We start from the raw sequence: 15,011 nt of genomic DNA on the forward strand, positions 1-15,011 counted from the left end.
CACCACAGGAATAGGCCAGTTAGATCATTATGCTAGCACTGAAACCTCTTACTCTCATACCTCTCACCTCCTTGTTTCCTTGGAATGATTGTTTTTCATTGTTGAAAGCAAATGAAGTGCTGCCTTTCAAAATAATTATTTATGACAGGCCTCTCCGAGATTTAATAATCTCCTGTGCAAATAAATTTAATCTAACTTCCACTTCAAATTCTATTTGTGATTAAAAATATGATGTTACCCCTTATTGGTTTCGCTACAAAATTCAAAGTAAATTTATTATCAAAGTACATACACATATGTCACCATATATAACCCTGAGATTAGTTTCCTGTAAGTACTGTGAGCTGCCGCCCAGTGAGAAGACAGACAAAACTAACTGTTCTGTGCTGCCAGTTGAACTCCATATAAGGGGGTGATCACTTGTTTCTGTTGTCATAGTTTTTAAAAAGAAACATCCTCTTTCTTTCAAGCTGGCTCTGGAGTCATATAGCATAGAAGGAAGCTCTTTGGCCCATCCAGTCCTTGTCAACATATTTCTCTGCCTCATCCCATCTAGCTGCACCCGGTCCATAGCACTCCATACCCCAAATTTCAACCATTAACTGCAATAATTGATTCCACTGCCTCACAAGCCAATCGATAAACAAATCATCTTGTGCTTCAAATTTCATTCCTATTACTTCCTCCTTGTGCCAACTCATTTGTTCTTTATAGAAATTGGGTCCAAACTTGATCAGACAAATCACTGTCAACAGAAGTTTCTCAGGAATATCCTTAATATATGAATCAGAATGCTGAAGCTTAAAATGCGCATAAGACCAGAGAACCATAATATATAGGAGCAGGATAAGGCCATTTGGCCTATTGAGTTTGCTCCCCCATTCATCATGGCTGATCCAATTTTCCTCTCAGCCCCAATCTCTTGCCTTCTCCCCGTATCACTTCATGTCCTGACCAATCAAGGATCTGTCACCCTCTGCCTTAAATACGCATAAAGACTTGGCCTCCACAGCTGCCTATGGTGAAGAACTCCACAGATTCACCACTCTCTGGCCAAAGAAATTCCTCATCATCTCTGTTCCAAAGGATGCCCCTCTATTCTGAGGCTGTGTCCTCTGGTCTTAGACTTTCCCACCATAGGAAACATCCTCTCCACATCCACTCTATCAAGGCCTTTCACCATTCGATTGGTTTCAATTAGGTCACCTTCATTCTTCCGAATTGTAAGCCCATAGCCATCAAACGTTCTTCATATGATAAGCCATTCCGTCCTGGAATCATTTTCGTGAACCTCCTTTGAACGCTCTCCAGTTTCAGCACATCCTTTCTAAGATAAACGGCCCAAACCTGCTCACAATACTCCAAGGGAGGCCTCACCAGTGCTTTGTGAAGTTTCAACATTACATCCTCACTCTCATGTTCTGGTCCTCTTAAAATGAATGCTAATATTGCATTTGGCTTCCTCACCACAGACTCAACCTGCAAATTAACCTTTAGGGAATCCTGCACATGGACTCCCAAGTCCCTTTATGCCTCAGTTATTTTGTATTTTCTCTCCATTTAGAAAATTGTCAACCCTTTCATCAGCTTCCCACTATTTTTTGCTCTATTACATGCCCTCCCTTTGGCTTTTATGTTGGCTTTGACTTCTCTTGTTAGCCACAGTTCCAACCTTTTGTTTAGAATACTTCTTCTTCTTTGGGATGTATATATCCTGTGCCTTCCAAATTACTTCCAGAAATTCCAGATACTGTTGCTCTGCCATCATCCCTGCCAGTGTTCTTTTCCAATCAATTCTGACCAACACCTCTCTCATGCCTCTGTAATTCCCATTACCCCACTGTAATACTGCTACATCTGACTTCAGCTTCTCCTTCTCAAATTTCTGGGTGAATTTTGTCAAATTATGATCACTTCCCCCGAAGGGTTCTTTTATCTTAAGCTCTCTAATCACTCCTGGTTCATTACACAGAACTAAATCCAGAATAGCTGATCCCCTAGTGGGTTCAACCATGAGCTGCTCTAACAAGCCATCGCTTAGGCACTCTAGAAATTCCCCCTCCTGGAATCCAGCACCAACCTGATTTTCCCAATCTACCTGCATATTGGAAGTCCCCCATGACTATTGTAACATTGCCCTATTGGCATGCATTTTCTATCTCCCATTGTAATTTGTAGGCCACATCCTTACTACTGTTTGGGTGCTGTATACAGCTCCTATCAGGTTCTTTTTACCCTTGCAGTTCCTTACCTCTATCCACAATGAATCAACACCTTCTGGCCCTGTGTCAGCTCTTTCTAATGACTGATTTCATTTTTTATCAACAGAGCAATGTTGCCCCTTCTGCCTTCCGGCTTTCAATGTGTATCCTTGGTTATTAAGGTCCCAGCCATAATCTTCTTTCAGCCATGATTCAGTGATGCCTACAACATTATACCTGCTAATCTGCAACTGTGCTGCAAGTTCATCTACCTTATTCCGTATATTGCACATTCAGCCCTGTATTCACCCTTTTCTATTTTTGTCTGCCCTTCACATTGGAACTCATCCTGTTGACTACAATTTTGCCCTATCAAAAGCTTCTCCTCTCTACACATTGCGTCTGTTTGTAAACCAACTACCTCATCTTCAGCTCTGTTAGCAGCCTTTCCTATGATACTTCTTGCATTGAAATACAGGCAGCTCAGGGGACTAGTTGCACCATGCCCAACCTATTGATTCCTGATTTTGTCTGAGGTCTTACCAATATCCGCCTCCACAACCTCTCCTCTAAGTGTTCTGGCAGTCTGGTTCCCATCCCCCTGCAGCTCCAGTTTAAACCCCACCGTGCAGCATTAACAAACCTTCCCGCTAGGATATTAGACACCCTCCAGTTCATTTGCAAGCCGTCCCTTCTGTACAGGTCCCACCTTCCCTGGAAGAGAACCCAATAATCCAAAAATCTTATGCCCTCCCTCCTACACGAACTCCTTAGCCACAGATTAAACTCTATAATCTTGCTAGTTCTGGCCTCACAGGCACATGCCATGGGTAGTAATCCTGAGATCACAACCCTGGAGGTCCTGCCCTTTAACTTAGCACCCATCTCCCTGAACTCCCCACGTAGAACCTTGTCACTCACCCTACCTATGTCATTGGTACCTACATGGACCACAACCTCTGGCAGTTCACCCTCCCACTTAGGAAAGCTGAGAACTCGCTCCGAGAGATCCTGGACCCTGGTACCTGGGAGGCAACGTACCATCTTGTTCTCGCCCACAGAAACTCCAGTCTGTTCCCCTAATTAAAGAATCTCTTATCACCACAGCGTCACTTTTCTCCCTCCTTCCCTTCTGCGTCACAGAGTCAGGCACAGCACCAGAAACCCAACCACTATGACTTTCCTCTGTTAGGTCAAACCCCCGTGCCCCTGCCCCCGCACCCCCCCCCAACAGTATCCAAAGTGATATACCAGTTGTTGAGGGGGATGGCCACAGGAGTACACTGCACTGGCTCCTTAACTACTTTCCCCTTCCTGACTGTCACCTGGTCTTCTGTGTCCTGCACCTTGGGTGTAACTACCTCTCTACATGTCCTATCTATAACCCCTCAGCCTCCCGAATGATCTGGACTCCATCCAGTTCTGGCTCCAACTCTGTAACGGGGATTGTTAGAAGCTGCAGCTGGATGCACTTCTCACAGCTGAATCTTCCGGGACACCGGAGGTCTCCCTGCCTTCCCACATCCCGCAAGCGGAGCATTTCACTATCCTGCCTGGTATCTCTACTGTCCTAGCTGAGCAGATATAAAGAAGGGAAAACAGGAAAAAAACTTAACTTAGAGCTTTTCTTTTCTTTACCTTCTCTGGATGAAGCCTCTCTTCTAGAGCTAAAGCCTCAAGATCATCACTCTGATTCTGTCCACTCAGATGATGGCTGCTCTTGCTAATCAATGGCAAACGCCGACTGACCGCTGGTCAAAACTCTTTTTCACTGTACCAACCTGGCCAGCTGGTGGCGTAGTGGCATCAGTGCCGGACTTTGGAGCGAAGGCTCCCGAGTTCGAATCCAGCCGACTTCCTTGTACGCTTTCCATCCGTGCTGGGTTGAGCGTCGAGCTAGCAACTTGGCCTCGTAAAGACAAGAAAGCCTGCTTAAAAAGACGCCGTCATGACGACGTCCGAATGACTCTACTCGGAGTTAAGGGCTTTCTATTTCTATCTATCTTCTACTGTACTGACCTGCTGCTACCTTTTGTATTCAGGCAGTGTACTTGATTGAAATCCCAAATACATTTTAATGATGTGACATTAATAATGTTGAACCTTCCAAAGTCTATGGGCATTGGTTTAATAGGCTGAGAAAAAGTAAAATTGTAGAAGGCTATGTGTTTTCATACCATTGCTGCTTTGGAAACAAGGAGGGAATTCCCAGTCAGTCTATTCCTGGCAAGCTGCAACAAACAATCTGCTTGTGGAACTCAGCATGTCGGGCAGCAACTGTGGTGAAAACGTGATATCCTGATGCAAGGTTTTAACACAAAACATCGACACTTCCTTTCCTCTCCCAGTGTTGCTCGGCTAGGCAATTGCTATTTCACTTGTAATTTAAATGTTTTTTTTAAAATACAAACTTAATGTGCCAGCATAGTACAGGAATTGTATTAATGTAACCCTAATGTAACTTCAGATGGGAACGTTTTTCATTATCTATAAATCAATTTGGGGTTTTGAAAGATTCTGTATTAAAAATGCCTTTCTTTTCCATGTTAGAAGGTAGGTGACTGCTGGTGTGCTGGCATATGAGTTCAATAAGAAGAGTCAGTAAGAATCTAATGAGAGGTATGCTTGAAGACAGTGAAATATGTCAGAAATGGAATTATGTGAAGAATTTTTTACAACAGCGGAGACAGTTATGAGATATGAAGTCGAGGGAGGAATTGACATAACTCATACTAAGACTGTTAATGCAGTGAAGTTCCTTAATCTTCCTTAGTGCCTCCACCAATGAAATTTATGTGTTGTGGATTTTGATTGTCCGTAGTTTCCTACATCAAGTAGCTACACTTCTGAGGCTATGAGCACATTGATTACATGTAGTGCCTAACTTTGTTAAAATTAATAATCATCTTTAATTTGATAAAAGCATGAACAGAATAAGAACCACAACTACAAACAGTTACTGTACAACATTTGCACAGTTCCGCCAATGCATTTGGCGTTTAGCTCTGGAGATGACTGTTATGTTAACTGCAAATTTAGCTTGTTCTTTTAAGATTGCTGTATAGCCATGCTGCACAGAACCTCTCTAAATAAGTGCAAGTAAAGATCACTTACAACCTAATAACCTTTGGAGGAAGTTTCTCCAGATTGTTGGTTCCTTACTCGGGAAGATGCCAGGTTTTTTTTCAATGTCAGAATTACAAGGCAAAAATGAATAACTTTATTTCCCTTTGTGTTTATGTTTATGAATCATGTTCAATTATAATTCATTGTTGTTTTATATAATATATTGACATTTGAAATCTAGTCATATCCTCAAGAGATTGTTTTTAATGCTGGTCTACAAAATGGTGTATTATTTATCTGAAAACAGCCAACCTTCTTATAGTAAATGAATCCCATTTTAGTGCATTAAGGTTTAGCCCCATTATATTAAACATATTCTGCCTATCAGGTGACACAGAGTTACATTGTTAAAAGTCCTGACACTCATTAGCACAATAACCAACTTTTGGATGAGTCATTATTCCCACCCACCGTCCCAGAAAGCCAAAGATATTCCACAGTACTCTATGAAGAATGGCAATGGACTTCTGCCCAGTAACCCGGCCAGTAGTTTTCTTTGGCCAGTGGTAATTATCTTGCTTGTACTTTTGTTCACACTGATAAAATTGAGGAATCTCATCAGATCTTTGAGGTTGTAGTGAGTGTAAGAGGTAAGGGGGCAACCAGTGGATGTGATGTATTTGGACTTACAGTCTTTTGAGAAAGTGCCACACAAAAGAGTGTGAAACAAATGGGATTGGGGATCATGTACTACGCTGACAGAGAATTGGGTAGATGGATCAGCCATGATGAAATGTCGAAGCTGACTTAATGTGCCAAATGGCCTAATTCTGCTTGTATATCCTATGATTTGAGTACCTTCAATACAGATATTATTTGTTTCTTGGGTGTTTGGGGTAAGAAGGATTATGGGGTTACCATAGAAAAAAAAAGAAATGAGGAGAAGGGTCTTGAATTGCAGAGCAGGCCAGAGAGGCTGAAAGGCGTACTCCTGTATCAGTTTTCTCTGTTCTTGCAAGCGAGTCTACCCTCCGCTGAAGTGTGACTTTTTTTTTCATTGATTGTAGGGTATATTCATTCCACCTATTGGCCCTCCAGTAAGGGGCCATAAAACCTGAAGCACAGAATGTCATCTGTCTGAATATTAGCAATGTGGTTAAGTAACTGGACTAACAGCCAGAGTTCTGGGCTATTGATCCAGAAACCTGAGTTCATTTTAATTTCCACCATTGAAGCTGGGGATCTTAAATTCAAGCAATTAAATAAAATTTGTAATGCCTGAGGCAAGATTGTCTTGGTAACAACGATAAGCACAAACCAGCCACTTTGCAGCAAAGACCTATTTGCTTCACTTACTTCCCTGAGGGGAAGAAATCTGTTATTCTTCTACAATCAGGTCTATTTTCTCTTCTTGTTAGTCTGTTCTCAAGATCCATTCAAGCTCTATAGATTCTGACATGCTTGATGAAGCCAGTGCAGACAGGACCAGAGGTGCTTGATAGAAGAACTTGATATATAGAAGATTCCTTCCTCTCCAACCGTTTACCTTTCCTACCCACCTGGCTTCACCTATCACCCTCCAGCGTTCACCTTCCCCTGCCCCTACCTTTTTATTCTGGCATCTTCCCCCTTCCTTTCCAGTCCTGAAGAAGAGTCTCGGCCTGAAACATCGACTGTTTGTTTATTTCTGTGGATGCTGCCTGACCTACTGAGTTCCTCCAGAATTTTGTGCATGTCAGTTGTCTTCTCCACTACGAAGATTAACAAAGCAACAGCACCAAAGTCCTGATGAAGTCTCTCAGCCCAAAACTTCGACTGTTTATTCTCTCCATAGATGCTGACTGACCTGCTGAGTTCCTCCAGCAATGTGTGTATTGCTCTGTATTTCCAGCATCTGTAGAATCCCTTCTGTTTAATAAATCTTCTCTCTGCACTGTGTTATTCTCAGCCTGTGTATTTTAATTTGTTATAGAACTGATGAGCTAAGTTGGAAATTTCCAGATATGGAGTTCCAGAGCTTATTGATGGCAATCAGCTTTAGCTGAAGGAAACTATGACAGTAAAAGTTGTCCCATTTTAATTTTAAATGGTCATTTACCACTATACAGAATTTGTGTTAGATTGCAATGGAAACAATGGATTAATGAAAAAAAAACTGAAGTGTGATGAAACAGATTTTGAATATCCAAATTATAATATTAGCTTGGAGCTAGAGGTAATATTACTATTCAAGAATGCTTCCTGATTAGAGGACGTGTGTTACAAGAAGAGACCCTTTTCTTAGACTGCTGGATGCTAAGGGGAGACAAGCTAGAAGTTTATAAGAGTATGAGAGGCATACGTAGAGTAGACAGACAGTATCTTTTTCTCAGAGTCATACTGACTGATACTAGAGGACCTTGCATTTCAGGTTGGGGTGGGGTTCTACACTGTTAGGTGCCTGAACTGCACTGACAGGGTAGTATTGGAGGCACTTAGGAGGTTCTTAGGCATATGAATGTGCAAAGATTAGAGGCATATGGGCCTTACAAAGGCAGAAGAGTTAGTTTAGCTAAGCATTCAATGACCAGTTTAATTAGTTCAGCATCATGAGCGCAAGAGCCTGTTCATGTGCTGTGCAATTCCATGTTCTATTCATAGAGATACTTTCAAGCTGAAAATACTACTGCATAAAAAAGACAAAGTGCATTTTTAATAAAACACACAGCAATCCCTTTTCCCCTTTATGCAGCATGCTCATTATTTATAGGCAGCAGTCATCGACCATTTTGTGCAGCAATCCCCTCTCCTTAATGCCAGATCCCTTTCACTCCTAAAGACTGTTCCAGCCTCTGTCTTAATTAACTTTTACTTCACTCTCATGCAGTGTTCTCTTCTACTTTTATTGCACCATTCCCTTTTGCATTCACGTAATATTTCCATATTGTGCACGCAGAATTCTCGACTCCTTTGAAGCAACATTTCTCTGTCCTACTTACACGGCATTCCATTCTCTTTTTATGAAACATTGCACTCTGTTTATGCGACATCACCCATCACATATATCTTAGGCAGCATTCCTAAATCTCCTAGTTCCTTTTTATGAAACATTCCATTCTCTCATACAACATTCCCATTGGTTTCATGTGAATTCCCTTCCCCCTTTTATGTAGTCATTGTCCTTTAATGCAGTATTTTGATTATTTTTACAGCAGTTCGTTCCCCTGTACACAGCATTCCCCACTTCCTATAAAGTAATCCCCATTCCTTTCACACTGCATTTTCCTTGATTTCTCCACACCATTACCCTCTTATCTAAATTTCCTCTCTTTTTAGGCAACACTTTTGTTCTCTTTCATATAGCATGCTCTTTCCTATCCCCCTTAAGAAGTATTCTCTTCTCCACTTATAAAGCATCCCAATCCCATTCCCTCTTGCTTTATGTACCATTCCCCTCTCTCATTATGCACCAATCCACTCCTTCTTTATGCACCATTCCCTCTCCTTCAGTCCTCTGTCTCCTTTTTGGAACATTTCCTCTGTTCCTTATGTTGTGTCCTGGACGACTACACCTGCAAGAAGTGCATCCAGCTGCAGCTTCTTTCAGACCGTGTTGAGGAATTGGAGTTGGAACTGGATGAACTCTGGGAGGCTGAGGGGTTGAATGACAGGACATGCAGGGAGATAGTTACAGTACCCCTGTGGCTATTCTCCACAATAACAGGTATACTGTTGGCGGGGGGGGGGGGGGGTTAAGGAATGAACTAGCACATTAGTCAGGTCTCTGGCACTGAGTCTGATATTGTGCCTCAGGAATGAGGAAGAAGTGTGCGGTAATGATGGGGGATTCCATAGTCACAGAAGCAGACAGGAGATTCTGTGGATGTGAAAGAGACAACCGGATGGTATGTTGCCTCCAGGTGCCCCAGTCAGGGATGTTTCGGATCGGGTGCACAGCATTATGAAGGAGGAGAGTGAACAGCTGGAATTTGTGGCACGTATTGGTAGCAATGACATAGGTAGGAAAAGGGAGAAGGCATTGAAGACAGAATATAGAGAATGAGGTAGAAAGCTGAAAAGCAGGACCTTCAGGGTAGTAATCTCTGGATTGCTGCCTGTCCCTCACTCCAGTAAAGATAAGAATAGGATGATTTGGCAGATGAATGTATGGCTGAGGAATTGGTGTAGGGGGGCATGGTTTCAGATTTCTGGATCATTGGGATCTCTTCTGGAGAAGGTATGATTAGTACAAAAAGGAAGGGTTACACCTGAACCTGAGGGGGGGGGGGTCCATTATCATTAGGGATAAGTGTGCTAGAGCTAGAGCTGTTGGGGAGGTTTTAAACTAATTTGGCAGAGGAGGAACTGGAGTGAAAGAGCTGAGGATGGGACATAGGAGATACAGTGTGTAGTGAGATTGTGAGGGAGGACAAGCAGAGGATAGGGCAAAATTGCAGTCAGTGGGATGAGTTGAAATGCAACATGGGAGAAAAATTGAAAAGGAGAAGCTAAGATCAGATGTATCAGTATTACAGTGCAGTAAAGGGAATTACAGAGGCATGAGAGATGAGCTGACCAAAGTTGATTGAAAGGGAACACTAGCAGGGATAATGGCAGAAAAGCAAAGGCTGGAGTTTCTGGGAGCCATGCAGAAGGTGCAGGATAGAAACATCACAAAGAACAAGAAGTACTCTGAATAGAGAATGATGCAACCGTGGCTGATAAGAGAAGTCAAAGCCAATGTAAAACCCAAAGAGAAGGCTCATATGTAATATAGTAAAAATTAGTGTGAAGTTAGAGTATTGAGAAGCTTTTAAAAACTAACAGAAGGCAATGAAAAAGCCATAACGAAGGAAAACATGAAATATTTTGGTATGCAAGCAAATAATATCAGAAAGGATACCAAAAATTGTTTCAGATGTATCAAGAGTGAAAGAGAGTGGAGAGTGAATATCGGGCTGCTGGAAAATGTTGCTGGAAAGGTAGTCATGGGGAACAAAGGTATGGCGGGCATCAGTCTTCACTGTTGAATACAGAATCAGAATGCCAGAAATTTGAGAGTGTCAGAAGTGAGTGGATTTGCTATTACTAAGGAGAAGGTGCTTGGGAAGCTGAAAGGCTTGAAGTTAGATAAGTCCCCTGGACCAGATGGATAACACCTCAGAGTTCTGAAAGGTAACCGAAGAGATTGTGGAGGCATTGCTAATGATCTTTCAAGAATCACTCGATTCTGGATTGCAAACATCTCTCCACTCTTTAAGAAGAGAAGGAGGCTGAAGAAAGGAAATTATAGGCCGGTTATCCTGACTTCAGTGGTTGGGAGATGATGTTGAAGTCTGTTCAAGATTTTGGGGTACTTGGAGGCACATGGTAAAATATGCCAAAGTCAGCATGGTTTTCCTTCAGGAGAAATCTTGCCTGACAAATCTGTTGGAATTCTTTGAGGAAATAACAAGCAGGAAAGACAAATGAGAGTCAGTGGTTGTTGTATTCTTGGATTTTCAGAAGGCCTTTGACAAGGTGCTCCACATAGGCTGCCTAGCAAGATAAGAGCCCATGGTATTACAGGAAAGACACCAACGTGGAGAGAAGATTAGTTGACTGGCAGGAGGCAAAGAGTCATTATAAGGGGGCCTTTCCTGGTTGGCTGCATTCTGCAGAGATCAATGTTAGGACTGCTTCTTTTCAAGATGTATGTCAATGATTTGGATGATGGAATTGATGGCTTTGTGGCCATCTTTGCAGGTGATACAAAGATAGGTGGAGGGGCAGGTAGTGTTGAATAAGCAGGAGTCTGCAGAAGGACAGACGAATTAGGAGATTGGGCAAACAAGTGGCTCATGGAATATACAGAAGTGTAGGGATGTGTACCGTCATGCACTTTGTAGAAGGAATAAAACATAGACTATTTTCCAAACGGGGAGAAAATTCAAAAAATCAGAGGTGCAAAGGAACTTGGAAGTCCTCGTGCAGGATTCTCTAAAAGTTAAATTGCTGGTTGAGTTAGTGGTAAAGAAGGCAAATACAATGTTAGCATTCATTCCGAGAGGACTAGAATATAAAAGCAAGGATGTGATGCTGAGGCTTTATTAGGCATTGGTCAGTCAGAACCTGGAGTATTGTGAACAGTTTTGGGTCCCTTATCTGAGAATGGGGGAGGGGGGAGAGATCACATTGAAACCTATCGAATATTGGGAGGTCTGGATAGAGTGTATGTGGAGAGATTGATTCTTTTATTGGGGGGGGTATAGGAGCAGAGGGCACAGCATCAAAGTGAGGGACATCCATTTAGAACCGCGATGACAGGGAATGCCTTTAAGCCAAAGGTCAGTAAATCTGTGGAATTCATTGGTAATATTTAAAATGGAGGTTGATAGGTTCCTGATTAGTCAGGGAATGAAAGGTTATGGGGAGAAGGCAGGAGAATGGAGTAAAGAGGGATAATGATGGAATGGCAGAGCAGACTTGATAGGATGAAAGGCCTAATTCTGCTCCAATGTCGTAAGGTCTTATTTTCCTCTCCTTTTGTGCACCATTCACTCTTTTCCTTATGCAGTATTCCCCTCTCCCTTCATACAGCCTTCATCTTCTTCTTTAATCAGCATTGCCCTAACTGCATCTATTGTCCTGTTATGCAGTTTTCCTTCACTCTGCGGTGCAGCATTCTCCTTTACCTTTCGCAGCAAAACCCCTCTCGTACTTATATTCTCTCCCTTTAATGTGCAGTCTCCCCTTCACATTTACTGCTGTTATCACTGTCTGTGAGCAGTTGGATTTTCTAATCCTGAATATATTGGCTCTTTTTTTTAACAATCCTCACACGTTCTGAAATATTTTCTGAGTTTATGAAGATCTTTGATTGTAATAATATTAATTGCACCTTAATGGGACATACAATGAAACTGGTGCTGATTTGTACATGATTAATTCAGCACTGACCAGATTTGGTTACATTAAACACCAGTTAAAGTGTTTCTCCAGTGCTGAGAGGCACCTTATAAGTGATGGAGAGAGTGAGTAGGTTAGTGGGGGTGGATTGGGCCTGCGGTGACCTGACATTTATTACAGTTTCTTAGTAATTTTCATAGCTCTCTGTAATGTTTCTTGTGTTAATCATGTCAGCTTCTTCCCCCTCTCTAATTCATACTCTTGTCCACTCCACACTTGATGTTTTTTTCCTCAGCTTCCCTTTCTCCATTCATTATCCTTCATTTAGTCAAGGTGTCCAAGTCCTGCTCAACTATTACCTCCCCTGCCAGTTCTTCATTGTTCCCTTTCCCCTGAATGCTTGCCTTTATACTCAACTCCATTTTTACCAATGTGCATCAAATGAAAACATTGTCACCTGTGCCCAAATTGCACTCCGACCACTGCAGCACCCACCCACCCCGGAAGGCCTGCAGAGAGCTCGTGAACTCTGTGTGTTATCTCTCCGGGGATGTGCAGGCACTTACACATCCTCTGAAGAAGAGGGGCATGTCACGAACATGAGAAATTCTGCAGATGCTGAAAATCCAATGTAATACACACAAACTGCTGGAGGAACTCAGCAGGTCAGGCAGCATATATGAAAATGAATAAAAGCAGTCGACCTATCGGGCCAAGACCCTTCTTCAGTTCTGGAAAGGAATGGGGAAGATACCTGTACCAGAATAAAAAGGTGGGGAGGGGGGAAGGGGGGTAGATGGAAGGTGACAGGTGAAGCCAGGTGGGTAGGAAATGTAAGGGGCTGGAGAGGAAGGTATCTGATTGGAGAGGAGAGTGGACCATAGGAGAAAGGGAAAGAGGAAGACTTTCATGGGAGAGGTGATAGGCAGGGTAGAGCCCAGGGTATGGAATGGAAAAAGGGGGGGGGGGCGAAAAATAATGTTGGCAGAAGGAGAAATCAATTTTCATGTCATCAGGTTTGAGGCTATCCAGACAGAACATGTGTTGCTCTTTCATCCAGAGGGTGACCTCAACGACAGGAGGCCATATACTGACATGTCTGAACGGGAATGGGTATCAGAATTTAAATACTTAGCCACTGGGCAGTTGCACTTTGGCCGATGGAGTGGAGGTGCTCAATGAAGTGGTCCCACAGTTCACAATGGGTCTCACCAATGTGGAGGAGGCTGCGTCGGGGGCACTAGAGACAACCCCAGCAGATTTGCAGGTGAAGTGTTGCCTCACCTGAAAGGACAGTTTGGGGCCTGAATGGTGCTGAGGGAGGAGGTGAAAGGGCAGGTGTAACACTTTGGCAGCTTTCAGGGATAAGTGCAGGGAGGGAGATTAGTGGGGGGGGGAAACGAATGGAGAAGGGGATCATGGGGGGATCACCCCCTGCTGGGTGGAGAGAGGAGGGGAGGTAAAGATATGTTTGGTGATAGGATCCCTTTTGAGATGGCAGAAGTTGCAGAGGATGCTGTGTTGGATTCAGGGGCTGGTGGGGTGGTAGGTGACGGCAAGAGGAACTCTATCACTGTTAAGGCAGCAGGAAGATGGGATGAACGCAGATGTGTAGGGAATGGAGATGCGGGTGAGGGCAGCATCAATGGTGGAAAAGGGGAAACCCCGTTCTTTGGAAAAGGAGGACATTTCTGATGTCTTGGAAAGGAACGCTGCATCCTGGGACCAACATGTCAGAACGGGAATGGGAATCAGAGACAAAGGAACTGAGAAAAGGGATTAGCATTTTTACAGGAGATAGGGTGGGAAGATGCATAGTCAAGATAACCATGGGATTCTGTAGGTACAGTATATAAAAGTTGTCGGTTGACAGTTTGTCTCCAAAGACGGAGACAGAGAGATCAAGAAAGGGGACAGAGGTGTCAGAAATAGACCAAATGAATTTAAGGGCAGGATGGAAATTGGAGGCAAAGGCAAAGAGAGGCATCTATTTGGTTTGGACTGAACCCTCAATGGCCTGCAACATCAACCTTGGCCAGGTCCAAGCATATCGACAAGGAGGACCCTGATCAACTGACCACTTTGCAATCACTGTCCCTTGCTGCAGCTGACTCTTGAAAGCTGATCCAGTGTAATTTCTCTCCCATATTGTTTTAGCGTAATGCCAAATCCCCACTTCCATTCAACATCAGTGATTGCAGCTTCAGTTGCTTTGCCTCTGCACATTGAAACTCTCCCCAAACCATACACCCTCCTACTATTTTGAAAAACTTCACCATACACACCTTTTTCTCCAAGCTACCTTTTAACTCTGTCCATGGAAGGAGGAATTGTTCATTAGTAGTTTCGTCATTGAAGTATCAGGCACAAACTGTGGTGCATTTGGAGTTGCATGATTGGAGCTCCAATGAGCTGGAGAGGACTATACTTTGCACCCTGCAGTGAGCTGAATTTCCCCTGAAAATATCTTCTTTTAATTTCTAAGTAATTGGTTTTGTTAGAAAATATATTCAGCAAATACAAAAGCCGTGCACGGACATCTTTGCATTTATAGTCATTAAGTCTGTGCCTTCATAGTGTTATAGGTTCTATACATTTAGAGTGTCAGAACAATCTGCTCCATTGTCACCTTTGCCACACAGCATTTCAGGGTGAACCTTGACAAACGCATTCAGGGTAATCAATAACTTGCTAATTAAAAAAAACATAGCTGAAGTCACAAACACGAGGAAATCTGCAGATGCTGGAAATTCAAGCAACACACACAAAAAATGCTGGTGGACACAGCCGGCCAGGCGGCATCTGTAGGAAGAGGTACGCTATAGCTGAAGTCTCCCGGTTAAAAAGCAACTCTGGTTCAAAATTCCACCTTGCCGT

The 15,011-nt window shown here is 43.0% G+C and overlaps 1 protein-coding gene across 1 annotated transcript in view; it reads left to right on the top strand.

Annotated features, from left to right (window-relative positions):
• The window catches only part of LOC134345172 (sodium/hydrogen exchanger 9-like), a 585,864-nt gene that overhangs the window by 353,227 nt on the left and 217,626 nt on the right, over positions 1–15,011 (top strand). The window lies entirely within an intron of this gene.

This window comes from Mobula hypostoma, chromosome 4 (assembly GCF_963921235.1).
Source record: "Mobula hypostoma chromosome 4, sMobHyp1.1, whole genome shotgun sequence".
In the NCBI taxonomy this organism is placed as follows: Eukaryota; Metazoa; Chordata; class Chondrichthyes; order Myliobatiformes; family Myliobatidae; genus Mobula; species Mobula hypostoma.